The 16681-nt window shown below is 44.7% G+C and overlaps 1 protein-coding gene across 2 annotated transcripts in view; it reads left to right on the top strand.

The window, feature by feature from the left end:
- Rerg (RAS-like, estrogen-regulated, growth-inhibitor) overlaps positions 1-16681 on the top strand; it is a 108475-nt gene that overhangs the window by 55146 nt on the left and 36648 nt on the right. The gene's annotated exons all lie outside the window — the stretch shown is intronic.

Here is a 16681-nt window from a genome sequence, read left to right as displayed (position 1 = left end):
TGTCTTTCCCAGTCATCCTCCTGTATCAATTCTACCACCCCTCATTGCCCAGTCAGCCAGCAGGGCCTCGCCATGCTGGTAACAATGTAAGTCCCTTTGGAATTCGTTCACAGATGAGTAGTTACTGTTTCCGGGAGACGTGAGTCCTTCTTCTCTCTGTGTCTACAGAAAAAGTAGTGTTGCAATCTTTTAAAAGTACAAATTTATCTGCCATACACAATAACAGACTTCCTTATGTCATTTCCATTCATATGGTGCCAGTGCGCTGTACTCATGTTTGACCCCCCACTACGCCGCCTTCCACCAGTCCCCTTTCTACCCTGTAACGCTCCTGTCTGCGTTCATGGGAGACATGCTTATGTGGCTAAACCCTAAGGGTGCTTATAATAGAAAATGAGATGTTGTCTCATGAAGCCCATGCTTGCCTTCCACTTTAGTAGTCAAGAGAAACACTCAACTTCCGACCCTTCTACTTCTACCTCCCTCTCGCTGGGGTTACAAGCGTACACCACAGCTTGGTTTTATGCAGGGGTAGAACCCAGGGCATCAGTAGTGCCAAGCAAGTGTTCTACCAACGTGCCGATGACCAGAGCGAAAGGCTACACCGCGGCTTCAGACAGCCCCCAGATCACAGCGACTTGGGAGGACAGATCGGCTTCTTGCTGATGCTGCCTGCTCGAGACTGTGATAAAAGCATCACTCTGCATGATTACTTTCAGATGCCCAGTCACAGCCGCCATCTCAGGGAGAAGAGAGTGGCTGGGAAAACCTAACGGAAGTGATTCAGTGCTCGCTCTAGGATGCACCACTTCTGCTCCCGTTTCCCCCTGCCCGGAAATGAGTGTCCTCACTGTTTCCTGTAGTGACAGGAATAGCATAGCACCGCCACACACCCCTCTAGTCTCCTATAAGGAGTGACTTCCACCTACGAGGTAGTCTCTGGCCTCCTGACAGTCAGGAGCCACGAGTGATCTGAGCACTCCCAAGCTTTCCCTGTCTCCCACCTCCACAACCTTGGCAGGGGCTGACAGAGAGGAAAAAGCTTCTGTATATCTCTGTGTCTCATCAGATGGGGGTGTGGGTGGGGGTGGGGTGGTCCACCCCTAGAACTTCAGAAAGTCTGAAAAATGTGCTGCCCTGGGAACGTGACAGTCATTATTGCCTTACCAACCCTTCAGATCTTTCTGGTACATGCTCCAGGGCACCATGACCCCGGTTTAAAACTGCATTCTGCCACTGAGAGCTTGCCAGACACGTCTGGGTAAGGCTGTCGTTATTTAAAGCTACTTCAGTCAGTGCCTGCTGCAAGTGAACGTGGCATCTATGTGGCATGCCTTACCACCTTCCTTATCAACTAAATAATCCGCCCAAAGACGGTTGGTCTAGGACATGAGAGAGCCTGGAGAGCTCCTTGTCCTTTCTGCGAGTCCCCCAAGGGAAGTTGAGACAGTGTATATTTTCTGGAAGTAAAGTTTATTATGTTGTTTGAAAATGTTACTCTGAGCAACAGATGTTATTTTTGGAGTCTGTGCAACTTTATTTTAGAGGGGGAAAAAAATGTCTTGGCCCGAGTTAAAAGCTTTCTGGCTGCGAGTGATTGGTATACAGGCTCCCAGTCTGGTTTCTTTAGTTGTGCCATGACCGCTTGCAGGCAGAGGCTACAAGCAGTCTACCAGTTTCCACCGGTTTCCAGACTTAAGAGTGGTCACCACCCTGCTGTGACTAATGCCTCCGGGGCTCGGAGAAGCTCCTCTCCCTACCCTTCACTTTGAAGAACCGCAGGGAAAATGAAGGGGCATCCGCTCCTGTCCTCAGAATCAATTTGGAGTCGGCACAGTTTCTTCCTCTTCATTTGGCTGTGAAGAATGGCAGTGTGGAGCCTCAAAGAAAGAGCGAGGAGTCCTCTGTGCCGAGATGATTATTCACAATTTCCTCTTATGTGAAAAGTCTCCAAGTGGCACTCTGGCTTAATGAAGCCGGCACTCTCCCGGAAAACTTCAGTAAGTCCTCTTTGGATGGTCTCCAGAGGACAAGGGTCAAACTTCCAACAGAAACCTGATTTGACTTCTCTTTGCTTTATTCTCCTATGCCTTTGACTCTCACGCTCACTCTCTTGTGGGTAGCTCATTTCTGTGTCAAAAAAAAAAAAAAAAAAAAAAGGAAACATGAATACTCGGAGATCAGGTGAGGTCCAAGCCCAGGGAACTGACAGTGTCTTCCAGCCCAGGACTGGGTCTAGAACTCAGGGCAGGAGGAGGTTAGTGTGTTCTGCTACTGACCATAGAGACACAGAGTCTAGGGACACTTGCTGGTAGGTCAGGATACTGTGCTTCTGTTAGATGGCTGAACTAAGGACCCAGTGATCTGTTCTGGATCCCTGTTTTGTCTCAAATGAGAGGATTCGGTTTCTGCTGCTTGTCTCTCGGTAAAGGGTATCAGGGAGCTTCATAGGTTGCCTTGGGCTCTGAAAAGCAGTGCCTTCCACATAAACCCCTGTAGTGAGCACCAGAGTCAGAGGACATTTGGACTGTGGAGGAGACACAACTTTTAGTGACCAGATTTCCAGTTTCAGCTTCTGGTCAGAAGCACAAGAAAGGAAAAAGGGCAAATCCAGGCTCAAGGAACAGTAGTGGAGTCATTCATTTGATGCTGGCTTCAGTCAGATTCATATCCGTGATCTACGGGTCTATGAGGGCGGGGCTGATTACTGTGTCAGGTGCAGTCTCTGGTTGGTTGCCAGGCCTGCAGCCTCATTTTCTAGAATCATTCTTCCAAGCATGCTTGCTAGGTAAGAGGTAGCCTGCAAAAGGCTGAGGTGCGGGAAGGAGGGAAAAACCAGGAGGTTTCTTTCTCCTGATGCTTCCTGCAGGTTTTAACTGCAATGTCTGTAGTTAGGTTAATTGCTTTAGAACAAATACAAACCTTCCCTCACATGTGTCTTCCTCTGATTGCAGGTTCTTTGAGAAGGCCCCAAATGCTGTATACTCTGGTTACCCACCTCCTCACGCTGTCTTCCCACTTCTTAGGCATCAGTTCCATTTTGCTTTTTCCTGTCTGCAAAGGCTAATCATCACCGTCAACTTTATTGGGGTTAAAACCCTAGGTCATTGGCGAGGAGCTCTTGTAGATGATTCTGTAGGAAGGCGTTCCCCCTAAGGGTTAACCAAGAGGAAGAACTCATGCTGCGCATGGGTGGCACCATCCAATGAGCTTGGGATATGGACAGAACAAAGGGGGGAGGGTGGTGGAGGGAAAGCCCTCCACCGAATCCCAGCATTCCCTGGTTCTACTTCCTGTTGTCGTGATATGAGCTGCCTTCTCTGCTGTGGTCTCACTGTTACGATGCTACACCCAGGTGCATGGGATGAACTCAGCAGTGACTGAACCCAAGAAACCATGAGCCAAAACAAAATTTTCTATCCTTAGGAATTTTTCCATCAAATATTTTGTCATGAAGGAAAAGCACTCGACTGGTATCCTAGGTCTTGAGCTGGACCCTCAAGTCTTTCCTTACGTTAGACATAATTGCCCTGTATCAAATGGACTATATTTGGAAAACTTAGATCCATTCCCCTTCCACTGGAAGATCTCAACCTGCAGGAGATGTCATTCAATAAATTACTTCTTTTCTTCTTCTTCTTTTTTTTTTTTTTTTTTTGGTTCTTTTTTTCGGAGCTGGGGACCGAACCCAGGGCCTTGCGCTTCCTAGGTAAGCGCTCTAACCACTGAGCTAAATCCCCAGCCCCACTTCTTTTCTTCTGATAAACGTTTATGCCTTATTCCTTCCTCAAAATATTCCTCCTTTCTAACTCATTTATTTTCTTCACATCCATGTCGAACTTTAGTTCTGAAAGAACATTTTGCCCTTCCACTCAGACTTGCATTTTCCACTCAGACTTGCATTTTCCACTCAGACTTGCATTTTCCACTCAGACTTGCATTTTCCACTCAGACTTGCATTTTCCACTCAGACTTGCATTTTCATCTGAAAATTAACACAAGCACCATTTGCTGCATTTAGTCCAGTGCGTGTGACTTGGAGTCACAGAATGAAATTAAAAGTCTTAATTTGCATTCTTTTCTCTCCCCTGTTGTCCCAGTCCTTGCCTAGTGTGGAGTTTCTTTTTCCTTTCTTTTCTTTGAATATCATGCCCTCTTGCAGGAGTGACCTGCCTGCCTTCTATGCACTCCTTATGACCCTATTGACTCATGATCTCTTGCCAAGAACCAGCTTTGCTTTGGAGAGGGGTTCTGAGGAAGGAATGTTCAGGAGCAGTGAAAAGAACAACTGGAAGTCAAGTCGTGGGTAAAAGCTGACAGCCTATGTTCTGCCCAAGACAGCTTTCTCTGGAGACCTCTAGACAGCTCATCCACATAGCTCATCTCTCTTTGCAGAACAAAGCCTGGTATTTTATTTACAAATCAATCCAGTCATTTACTCCAGGTTCCCTTTTGATTATTCCAGGAATCATTAGTCCATGACCCCAGACCCTTGACTCTTAGAGAAAACCAGCAAGCACATTGTTTTTTAAACATTGCAAACGAATACAGACATTTGCCTGCCCTTGTAAGTATAGACAATAAGGTAGCGGGGTGGGATTCTGTCCTGAAATTACCATTCCCACCATGCCTAGGCTGTCCCAGGTTAACCTTGAACTCAGGAATCTGCCTGCCTTTTATAAGCACAAACAATAAATTTTGCTGGGTGGGATCTTGCCCTGGGATCACCACTCCCTAAATACCTTTATCTCCTTCTTTAATATCTTTCTGACAAGCTGGTTCGTAGTGCAACTGTCTCTGCTCTTTTAGTTCTGTGAAGCTCCTCGTATAATTCATATTGCATCCTTATGTTTTGCATAGTTGAAAATTATACAGTTTTTGAACTCATGTTTTCAGAGTTCTTTCCCACAGCCTTAAGGGCTGTTCTGAAGGTCACAGCATTCTACCATTTTACTGAACCATTAGATACACTATCATCTCCTGGACTTGTGCTGTCTCTGATTATCATGGAATCATTGACCTTGGCAGAGAGGGCATTCCCTGATAACCTTGGCAAGGAGAACATATCCAAAAGGAGGAACACAAATTATATATTATTATACAAATGAGCCTCATACCTATCAACTATTAACACTTGTGAAGGTCTACACCCTACTGGCTCTACTCCAGGGGTGGGAAACCATGTTATACTGTCCCTTCCAGTCCATGCTGAACTCGGCATCCTCTGCCTCCATTCTGTGTTATTTCAACAGAAGGCAGAATTAGGGGTCCTCATTAGCCCCACCAGGCTCAAGAATAAGCAATAGATCACTTCAATCAAGTTTCTCAATTCTTAGCACAACTGTTGACTTACCAAGGCTACTAAGATGCCATTAGCAGGGGAATTCAAACTGTTTATGTGAGATTCTGAGCTGGTGATGAGTTCTTGTTAGGAGGCCAAGGCTCAGTTCTTCACTGTGATGCTCAATAGTTGTATGATAAAAAATAGAGCTCATCTTTCTGGGGCCATTGTCAAAATAAGAGTTGGGTAAATACTGTCTAAGAGTCCCTGAACAGAAAATTATAGCTGTAAAATAAATCTGAGTGTGGCTTTTAAATAGATACATTTTTGTGATTTATTTTCCATCCTTGAGAACAAAAGAGACCTTCACATGCACAGGAAAATACACATTCTCTGCACCCTTTTTCATCCCAATATTCCCATCAATCTTACATTTTGTGTTCTTACCTGTGGGAGAAATAAAGTAGCTATTGGCAACTCTCTTTCAGAGGTAATGAGCTTGGGACTGAAGGGTAACTGTAGCTAAGATCACACACACCTTCTATTATGTTACTCCTTTCTGTTTCCATTGTGGATGGGGACCCTATAAAGGTTCCCAAACCATGGACATGAAAAAGCTGAGTTTGCATGTAAATCTACATAGGTCTTCCATCTGCTTCAAGCCCTGTGTACTTCACCCTATGATGTCAACTGGATTGTATCCAGACAGGTTACTACAGCCACTGAGGGAGCGTTGATCCTATCATCAGTGAGGAGCACAGTCTGATACTACCCTGCATCAAGAAGAGGACTTAAAACAAATGATCAAACTATCATTTAGAGAGAGAGGGGGGGGGAGGGAGAGAGAGAGAGAGAGAGAGAGAGAGAGAGAGAGAGAGAGAGAGAGAGAGAGAGAGAGATATTGATTGAATTGTGATCTCTGTGGTCAATAGATAGCCTTACAGGTATATGGAGAAAGAGAGAAGATGCTAAAAGGGACAAAATGTTAACATGTAGACAAAACAAAATGTGAGAGCCATTTGTTTTCTTCTCATAGCTTTGTTTGAAAGTACATCAGAGGAAGAGACAGAAAACGCTGGAAATCAAAATTTCCCCACACTATGGACCGTGGGACCATGCTCAGAACAAAGAGCAAGAAGTGCTCAACTTTCTGGAGTGAGGGGCTGGACTTCCTGTTTTCTAGTCCTTGGTTACTTTGGTGCATTTTTGGAGTAAAGGTTCTATTTCCTTTTTTCTTTCTTCTCATGTTTAAGATGGAAACCCAAAGGAGAGCCATCAGCACCCCCCACCCCCGCATCCTCCAGCAAGGCTAGTGTTGTTTCTGGGACAGGCAGATAGTCACAAGGTTTATCAGCACATCCTCATGAAAGAGGGATATGTCTGTTTCCAAAAATGGCCATAAATTTCACCCCTCAAGCCTCACAGAGTAGGAATTTGTTTGAAAAATGACTTGTTTCTCAAGCTTCTTGGATGTCCCATGTGACATTTTGGCGTTGAAACTCTCAGGGTGGGTGGATTGTAAAATATTTGCCCAAATTACAAAACATTTGTAAGCTGATACCAGACCTCCACTGTTATCTGCTGATTGCAGATAGTTTTAAGCTATTCCAGCACGTCTGCTTGGTGTCCATTTTCTCCTGCCTTCTTAAACAGAAGAGTTCTGGAGTGCAGAGTGAGGAACCCAGCCTGCCTGTGAGCAGATCATCTAGAGGCCGTCCAAGAAAAGAAGCGGAAAGAGAAGACAGTCCCAGTGAAGCCTGGCACGTCTGTAGCCGGCCCCCACTCTCTCACCAGAACGGGCAGCAGATATTTTACAACACTTTGCAAAGTCTAACACTCCATCAAGTGCTATCTCACTTAATCCCCTTAAAAGCAACTTGAGATAAACACTATTTTTATGCACCTTTTGTGGCTCAGAGATCTGGCTTAGAGGACCAGCTTGCCCCATGTATGTGGTAGTTACCAGACTTGGGATACCCTTTAACTTAAGATGCGCTCGTCCCTTAACTCGGCTCCTCTCTCCCACAACGACAGCAACACTCCCTGTATGCCCAGACTGGCGCATGCCCAGACTGGCGCATATCCCCGTTTAGAAATGACAAACCGACAAGAGTTCAGATTTTTCTGAGCTGAATGATATTACCCAGGCATGCAGGGCTGCTCTATTCGATGCTCACGGAACCTCCTTTTCTGGAGTTGCTGAGATGAGACATCCGGCGAGCACTGATTGCAATGTTGATACTCAGAGATGCGGCTGCAAGAGCGGAGATGGGATCCGTGGGAAGCTGCACGGGGAAAGACAAACCTCTTCAGTGGGGTTCTGAATCCCAAGTCTGATCTCCTGAGGACCCCATGGACAGTTTCCACGGGAATATAGACTCCCTCCAAGAACCTTTGTTGACTTGTAGAATTTCCCCCACTCTGCTGAAAACATCTCACTGTTCTTAGCAAACCTGTGACTTGGCCACCAAAAAAAAAAAAAAAAAAAAAAAAATCCATTCGGGTCAATCATATGAAATATCACTATCTTGAAATGCCATGTATACTTCTCAGGAAGGTAAAATTATAGTAGCTATTAAGCTCAAAACTAGATCCTATTTAAGAAACTAATAAATACACAATTACTATGTTGCACTTTAAAATTACTTTTTCCAGTACGTCCCCGTTTTGAACAATGTAATAGTAGCATTTCAACATAGCTAGTGTTATCTATAATTATCTATAATATACACTGTAAAATACTATTATATAATAAAATATCATTGTAGAATATTATTATGGTATTTCAACATAGATGGACTTATTTGTAATTATGTATATCATACATGTTATAAAATGTTACTGTGAGATGTGAGTCACAGGCTCTAGAAAAATGCCACACAAGACAAAAATGGTTAAGGACTCTGCAGTGAAGACTGCATTAGCGTTTGGGGAGATACCTTGGTCTAACACAAGCTGCTTCAAAAGTCCCCTGAGGGTCCTATATTGCAAAACATTTTGAAATCCCAGATAAAGCTGGTAGTTAGATGTGATCCAAGCACTTTCCAGCCACACCCACCTCCTTCCTTCCGGGTCCCAGTTTCTGCTCTCCCAGTGCCTCCTCTCCTTCCTACTCAGTTTTAATGAAGGTACAGTTTCTGTAGCTCCGTGAGAGACCTGGTGCTCTGCAAGCTGGGCCTGTGTTAGCAGGCCCAGGGGTGGACTGAAGCCAAGACTTTTGTGATTTCCTCCAACCTCATTTTCCTGTGGAAACACAGCTCAGGAGGTCTACGCTGGAGGGTTGATGCACCAAGTTTCTGTAGCTTTACCAGAAACTCATGTCGTCTTTCTGTGTGACGTTTCCTCTAACATCGCTGGTTTTAAGCTTTTGTTTCCCAGCAGGCAGAGTCTGGTTACAGCTACACAGGTGACCCCACGTGTGTGCATATTTTTCAGATAACAATAATGCATCATAAATACTTACCGGGATGCCAAGACCAAAATGCACAGGTGATGCCCATAAACACGGCATCCAAGGATGGCTGGATGGAGTAGCTGCTGGCGGTGTTGTTTACATCAGCCGACGGGATGGATGAACTGCTGCTCTATGTTTGAAGCAGCAGAAACATTTCTGTGTTCTGGAACCTTCAGCCGATGACCATGGTGGCTGTTTGTGATTCCAGTGGGTTTTGGGTGCTGTTTTGTTTTGTTTTGTTTTGTTTTTCTCTTGGCCAGATTATTAATCAGGCCACAGGGCTGTTTGGCCAAAGGACATAAGCAAACTCTGGATTTTTTTTTCTCATTGTCAGGGTCCCCTTCATTCTATATTGAGTTACAGTCAAAGGCAAATTTGGATTTGGCTTCATAATGGACTGTGTGAAGATTTATAACAGATTTTTCTTTCTTGAATGTTTTGGTCTGGCAGATTTGAAAGGAACTGGCCTCACAGGGATGGCAGCATGAAGCAGACCAGGTGGTCACGTCCAAAGGCAGTCTGGGTAAAGCCTCTGTGCTCTGTAGAGTGGCAAAGAGACTAGGTGGCTAGATCACAGCCTCAAAGACAGGGCTTGAAAAGATTGATGTGCACCCAGTCCTAGCACAGCCATCACAAAGTACCAGGAGCTAAGCAGCTTAACAATTAGAAATGTGTTCCCTGTTGTGCTGCAGGTGAGAGGTCCGGAATCACTGCCCAGCTCTTGTCTGATTCTGAAGGCTAAGGAAGACTCTGCCCTGTCTTTCTCTGAGAGCTTCTGGCAACCTTATGTATGCCTTGGCCTTCTATGTTTTCCATATTCATTGATTCACTCATTTGTTTGGTTTTGCATGTGTGCACACAAGTGCATGTGCACACGTGCACCTGTGAGTAAACCTGTAAGCAGAAGAGGACACTGGGAATCTTTTCTACCACCCTTCTTCTAGTCTTTTGAGGCAAGGTCTCTCCTTGGACAAAGGATGAGGATTTTTGTCTTTTCCAGCTGGGCTGGCATCCAGCAAACTCTTATCTTTCAGTCTCCATCTCTCTTGGAACTGGTGTTATAAACATGCACAGGGCACCCAGCTTGTTGCATTGGTGCTGTATCTAAACTCTGTCCCTCATGATTTTATGACAAGGGCCCTTAAGTCCTGAGCCAACCCTTTAGTCTCCATATTCATGTTTCAACATCACCTTGTTCTGTCTGCATCTGTCTCTGTGACCAATTCCCCCTCTTAGAAGAACACAGTTGTAATTGATAACAGCCCAGGAAGCCATCTTAACTCCATTAACAATAAAATCTGCAAACTCTTGTTTCTAGATAAGATTACATTTGTTGGGGAGAGGACTTTATGGTCACTGGGGAGGACATAGTGGGGTGAGGACTTCAGGGGTCATTGGGGAAGACACTGTACAACCTGCAATGCTCTCTGTTTTGAAAAATTTTCAAAGATGTATAATCTGTAGCTGTTAAGGAAGTGTGAAGACTCACATAATTTGCCTTTGGTAGATGTATTTATTCCAGATGTCTCATCTCCGTGCAGGGCTGACAAAACATCAAATTATAGACCTCTTTTCTCCCTACAAATTGCAACTGTTTTTTAATTCCACATTTCCCAGGGACTGGTTCTTGCTAGATCTGCCTAGAACCTTGTTGTCATTTTTCTGAGTGATTCCGTTCCTCTTTCATTTGTAAACTTTATAGTCTCTCTTGGTTTTTAAAAAAACTCACATCCAAAGATCGGGATAAAGGATTTCTTTCATGAACAAAGTACAAGTCTCCGGTCCTATTGCAAGGGAAATTTAACGAGAGATCGTTCATTTCAAATGAACAAAGCTCACACTCTGGGCTCCTACGTGCACCTTTCCGGAGCAGTGGCCTTCACAGTGGTTGCTAGTGCTGTCTAGAAACACTAGATCGTTTTAAAATTCAAGATGAACGCCTATCGTGGTACCCCCCTTTCTTTGTGGAAACCCCAGGTGACCCTAAACCTGCGGAGTGGCCAGAAAAGCACTGACCCAGAAAACAAATGTGTGACAAGTCACATTTTCCCTATTACTTAAGGAAAACTGTGCTGTTAATTTTTATTCTCGATCCATCTGCTAAGTGTAAACCTATGAGTCACTGAACTGCCTTCCTCCTACACCATAAATATTAGGGCTTAGGGAGATGTTGAGACCACGCATAATGAGCAAGAACTTTCCTGTACTCACTCGCAAAGGGGCGGCCGGGGGATGCATTTTCTCCTAAGTAATCACAGAAACTTCAATGTCATGAAAAAGTTATGTTATTTTCAAAGAAAAGTCATACTAATAAAGGAATCTTTTTTTAAAGATAATAATATAATTGCATTAGTCTTTAGTACCTAAAAGCATGCAGGCTAGATCTGGTTCTAATAAAAAAACAGCTCTGTTAAACTTCAAATGCTATGTGAAGTCAATTATTTTCTTAAAAAAAAAAAAAGTTCTATTCTGGCAGATGTCCGTTCCAAGGAACAGGGCGCCATGGGGCAGGGATCCCCACCTGGATCTGCCTTCCCCAGATCAAGTCGTTATTCTACTTCTGAGACAACACTAATATGGAAACTTGGGCACAGTGTCGCAGAAGAGACAGCACGCAAGCCCTCTGTCCTTCCAGCAGCCCCTCTCCTGTGTCTGACCTAGATCTAGGAGCATCAGCTAGTAATGGGCATCGCCACGAGGGGCCTACGCTGTCCAAAGCAGGGGCTCTCTACTTCAGCCTTCTCTGGGCTGTTGAATTGGGAGGGGAGAGAGCGTTGCCCACAGCAACTTCAGAGACAACCTTTATCCCTTGGAAGAGGAGCAGAAATAACAGTGTCCAAAGCAGGAGCACTGCGTCATCCTGGGGCAGGCAGAGGTACTGAAGGGAAGACTTCTTAGTAATGCAACGCACAGTCACTGCACCTTGGCTGATAGCTTTCTGCTCTCCTCTCTGCCTTCTCTAGCTGCCCATCCTCTGTGCTTCCCATCAGAGGGACTATGGTTTTCTGCTTTTTCCTTGTGAAATTTGGTGGTTTTTTTTTTTCTTTTTGCAGAAGCTTCCTGTCTCCTTTTCTTTTCTTTTTTTTTTTTTTTTTTCGGAGCTGGGGACCGAACCCAGGGCCTTGCGCTTCCTAGGTAAGCGCTCTACCACTGAGCTAAATCCCCAGCCCCTCCTGTCTCCTTTTCTTTATAAAGATTATGTCGTCCCCCCTTCTTTTAACAAGATGGGGCTAGAGGATTTCTTCAGTTGCCAAAAGGACTGTAGCCACTGTTCTCACAGCGAAGAGCAGTGGTATATCACAGGACAAACCAGGCCGTGCCATCTGTGTTTTATAACTCCAGAGTCGTTGCATGTATTTTGTAATTATCTCTGAAGACCTTTATTAATCTCCGGAGTGCAGACAAGGAGACGCTATTATAGTTCATTTAAACCAGCGTGGGACAAGTCAGAACTTTGTTCAGAGGACACACTTGGCGCTTACTGTAAAAGCACAGATTTTACAATCAAATGATTTCAGCAACCGAAGAGGACCTTAGCAACAAGGCTAACACACGGTTCATCAATCTCCTGTAAGGGGAAAAGTATCATACCTGACTTCTACAGGGGAGACGGGCATAATGGGAGGTGGGGGTGGGGAGAGGAGGTGGGAGGACACTTGCTTTCTTTGCAAGAAAGTGGGGAGGGCTTCCAACACGTCTTCAGAAAGCTTCGCACATTCTGGTGGTGCCCTCTGGTGGATGGATGGAAAGCTTGGTTGACACCCCTCAATTTGGGGGCATTTGTTCCCTCTGTAGTATTTACGCCCTTTGCTGCCATACAGCTCTCTCTCCTTAACCTTCTCCCCTTCTAGGAGCCTAGAGGTTTCTGTGACAAGATGGCTTACCACAAATGTCACTGGTGCATGGTCTGTGAGGAGCATCTATGGTAAAGTTGTGGAGGCCTTAGGGAGGCCTCCTGGTCAGTGTGGGCGCACTTGAGCTGTTGCGTGCAAGCATCAGCCCCGGTTGTGCTTTTGTAAATGGCCCAAAGCTGTGGACCTCGTCTCTGGCAGACCACTTCTGAGGAACAAAGGAGAGAGAGAGAGAATGTTTTCCATTTAAAAGGCATGTGGTTCTTATTGCCTTCCAGAGATTAGGTTTTGTTTTCTCTTCGTTTTATTTTTAAGGTTAGTTTTCTGCTGTGAGATGAAGTGATTTTCATAGGAAATGCTGACAGTATAGAAGGAGATCAAGCAGAGTCATACCTGATGGAGGACTGATTTGGAATGTAGCCAACGACTCGGACTACTTCCTTGGAATGAGCGCTGCTGCAGAATTTAATGGGCTGATCTAATTTACTTATCTGTAGAGCTGCAGTGTCTGATCTAAAATATCCAGTGAGAGCATAGCCTTTATGTATTTCCTGTCTTGAATTAGGAATGTTACAATCAGCATACTAACAATAGAAGATACTTAGTTATGTCAAACCCTTACCTCAGCGGGGCCCCTTGTCTCCATCCACGGCCAGTCTTTCCCCCCACAATTCCTACCAGAGCTGGTTCCATTTCTTTGGTGCTCATTAAACCATGATTTGTTTGTGTAACAGTAGTAAGTATAGCACACTAGATCACATCACATACGATCACACACAGCCTGATTGAATTCTAAACCTGACCTTCCTGCCTTGTACATGCGGCTTCTTGGGCGAGCAGTCTCCAGACTGAGGTCCAGAATCCTCCATTTATTTCAAGAGAGAGAACAAGGCAGTGTTCCTGAGGCCATCAGAAAATCTTGGAGGAAAGTATTCCGTGATCAACTAATAATGCCTGGCACGGGCACCAAAAGGGGATGATGGAGGTTCATAGCCTTCTGTCAGATGTCATTAATAGCACACTCTCTTACTTAAGTATTTTATTAGTTTACATTTATTAATCCAGCCTTGGGGTGCCAGCATATTGGAAGCAAGGGAAGGAGAATTGTGGGCTTGGGGCTGGGCGCCTACATAGCAAGACGCTGTCTGAAGATAAAATAAGTAAATAAATAAATCAAAAGACTCCAAAAATAGCTCACTGCCCCTTTCACAGTCAATATTAGAGACTAACATTACCAATTAAAAAGCAACTGTCTGTTAAAACGGGCAATGCAGTGCACGTAATTCCAGCTCTTGGAGGTCAGAAATCAAAGGATCAGGAGTTCGAGGTCAGCCTGGACTGTAGAGTAAGATGAAGGATAGCCAGGGTTTCAGAATGAGGCCCTATTTTATTAAAAAATAAAAATGGACGAAGGGGATTGCTAATGCACCCCTGTACAAAGAGCTGGTGTTCAAAATCTCAGTGCTCAATAGACACAGGAGCTGCAGCTTCTAGGTCGCTCATGCCGATCGCTGTCAGTCATCAGACCTCACCGGGGTGTGATGTCCAATCCCTGAGACCTTTGACCTCACCGAAATGGTCACAGCGTTAGCTTCAGTTTAAAGTAAGCACCCGTTTCTCCCAGGTGGAAAGTAGTTCAGTGGTCTCTACGCTATGCTGTGGGAGTATTAAGTCATGAATTCATAAAGCCTGGTTTTTGAGGCATCTGTGTCTGAGCTTTCGTTCTGCCTAGAATAATATTCTTGCTTAGTGGAGAGTGCCTGCTTCTTTTTCTCCCTTCCTTCCTTCCTTCCTTCCTTCCTTCCTCCCTCCCTCCCTCCCTCCCTCCCTCCCTTCCTTCCTTCCTTCCTTTCTTTGGGTGCCGATATGAATCTAGAAAGCAGACACTGCAGTTTCCTGGTTCTAGAGCCTCTTTACAACAAATTGTACAGACATGTAAACAGTGGCAGGAAAGGGTATAGTGTAGCGTGTAGTTCCTACTATGTTTTAAGCTCCTTAGTTGTGCTTCTAATCTCCCGCCTGCTACCTACCCCAGGCCCAGTCGGGGCAGAAGCCAATGGCCACTCCGCCCGGGATCTCAAATGGCCCCTGGCTCCTTCTCCCTCTGAAGCATGGCCAATCTCTTTTCTCTTCTCTTGCATCTCCTGCCTGTGAGGAAACTGGAAGTCTCGCCTATTCCACCCAGCTCTTTGGCCGCTAGCATCTTTAATGATTGATCAAGAACCAATTGGGGAACAGGACCTTCAGGGTTCACAAACAGATCCCTGATCAGAGCATCAGAACCACCCCCTACAGTATCGCTTGTTGAGGAGGAGGTATAGAGGGCGGTGAGATGTGTCAAACCTCCTCGGTGTGGCCTGGCTCCAAGAGAGCAAGAAAGGACAGAAGGGATGGAGTGAGGTTCCTGGCGATGTTTTATGAATCTTTCACATAATTCTCAACTGTCCCGGATTCCTGAGATGCGGGATATTCTAGGCAGTGCTCTAGTAGCCAGAAGAGGCTCACTCAGGTGTACTGTCAATCAATCTTAAACCCTGCCCCCTGCTGCCTTTCGTATGTTGAACTTTACAGCTCCTTGCCTCATTGTAGACTAATGATCACTCAAGCACATATACACTGTATGCTATTTTACTTCACACTTCTTTATTTTGTATGTGTGCATGTGTGCTCATGCCACAGCACACAAGGTTGGAGGTCCACCCGTAGACATCGGTTCTCTCCTCCCATTATGTGGAGCCTGTGCTGAAACTCAGGTCATTAGCCTTGGGAGCAAGTCCCTCTACCCCCGTGACCCGCTGTCATCCTCAGAATACGTCTATTAAACCAAAATCCCAGATTTTCTTGTCATTTATTAGTATAAAGGGGACTTAATGCATGTCATCACTCTTTTAAAAAGTAAATTTGCAGAATTACAGTGATGGTAAAAATAGTCCCACTCTTCCTCTTTCTTTATTTAAATCATTTCAATCCAAATTGACGGAAGATTGTTCCCTAATTTTCCATCTCATTTGGCTTGTAAAAGCACAATCTTTATGAGCGAACATTATACAATTCTTTTTCCTGAAAGCAAGTTTTTTACAATAGGAATTACACTCATTAGGACACAGATTTTAATCACTTGGATTTATAATGTTAGAGAGTGGATCACATAATTCTGTTAACTCAACCCAAGCAGCCCTTCTGGTCACTGGTATAAGTTTCATTCAAAGTTTACAGAGAAACAACAAAGTTTTGGTTTGGTTTTTGGTTTTTAGGTTGTTTTTCTAAATAAGATCCATTATCAAATGTCAGCTTAGCTGAAATTAAATACAGCCTTAAAACAAAGAAAGAAAGGGAAAAAAGAGGAGAAGTGATAGGGAGGGAAGAAAAGAGAGGGAGGGGAAGATAGTGAGGGGGAGGAGGGGAGGGGAAGGGAGGGCAGAGAGAGGAGGGAGCAGATTTAAGTTTCAATAACTTTTAGAAACACAGAACCTTCAGATCACTATGAAAAGGATAGATCTAAGGGAGATAAGGTTTTTCTATTTAAAAATATTTGAAGAAAACCCAAATAAAATTAAACTAAAGCAAAGGGTCATTTATGCAGGTTTCTTACGTTATTTCCCATCAAGTTCATCAGCTTGGGTTTGGACTTCTTGCCAAGTTCAGGCCAGATCCTTAAAGTAAACAGGGCTGGGAGGCCACCTGCTCAGGAATTCAACACCCAGCCTTCGCCCTGCTCCTACCTTGTGAGGCCCAGTTCGATGGGGCCCTTGCTCTGCACCTCAGAAAAAGAGGTTCGTTTCATACTATAAGGCTCTAGTGCCAACGGGAGAGGTCATACTGGACCATGTACAATGGCTTCACAGTAGAACAGCCTGGCCTCCCACACAATTGACCAGACTTGACGGTTCATAAGGCAGTATAAGCAGCTGGAGGTTAATTACTCCACCAGTGTATTAGTGAACCCCGCTTTTTTTTCCGTTTTTTCTTTATTAACTTGAGTATTTCTTATTTACATTTCGAATGTTATGCCCTTTCCCGGTTTCCGGGCCAACATGCCCCTAGACCCTCCCACTCCCCTTCTATATGGGTGTCCCCCCATCCTCCCCCCATTAC

Source organism: Rattus norvegicus, chromosome 4 (assembly GCF_036323735.1).
Source record: "Rattus norvegicus strain BN/NHsdMcwi chromosome 4, GRCr8, whole genome shotgun sequence".
Classification (NCBI taxonomy): Eukaryota; Metazoa; Chordata; class Mammalia; order Rodentia; family Muridae; genus Rattus; species Rattus norvegicus.
Note: the sequence above shows the minus strand (reverse complement) of the source record. Positions and strands in the feature narration are given on the sequence as shown.